Raw genomic sequence first — 648 nt, 5'->3', positions numbered from 1 at the left:
TTGGCACATCACTGTCACAGTCTTCAGCATCACAGCAACCAAGAGTTACCTCTGTACAGCAATGCACAGACCAGTGCTATACCACCTAGAAGAATATTTGACAGGAAAACAATTTGAACCTGACTGAGGGCCGCAGATTAAATTAGAAGTCACAGAAACCCTGGGAGAACCAACCAGGAATAACATGGCCGCCTCCACTCCCCTGGCCCTTTGGAGCTGGAAGCCCCTTTCTGCCTTAAACCCTAGGCCAAACCTGGAGACACAAGCCCGAAAAAGCACTCGACTCCAAAAAACTTGCCATAATACCTGCGCATGCACACGGACAACTAAGTTTTGGCAACAAGAAGTCACAGAAACCATGGGAGGAACCAACCAGGAAGAACAGTGTGTGTGTGTGTGTGTGTGTGTGGATAGATAGATAGATAGATAGATAGATCTCTATATTTGTTCCCATTCCAAAGAAAGGTGACCCCCCCAACAGAGTGTGGAAATTATAGAACAATATCATTCATACCACATGCAAGCAAGATTCTGCTGACAATTATCCAAAAACGTTTGGAACAATATGTCAACAGAAAACTGCCAGATGTGCAGGCTAGATTTAGAAGAGGTCATGGTACTAGGGATATTATAGCTAATGTTAGATGG

The sequence above is a fragment of the Elephantulus edwardii genome, unplaced genomic scaffold (assembly GCF_000299155.1).
Source record: "Elephantulus edwardii isolate Elephantulus edwardi_28Jun2011 unplaced genomic scaffold, EleEdw1.0 scaffold00085, whole genome shotgun sequence".
Classification (NCBI taxonomy): Eukaryota; Metazoa; Chordata; class Mammalia; order Macroscelidea; family Macroscelididae; genus Elephantulus; species Elephantulus edwardii.
The sequence above is the reverse complement of the archived record's forward strand: the minus strand, read 5'-3'. Positions refer to the sequence as shown.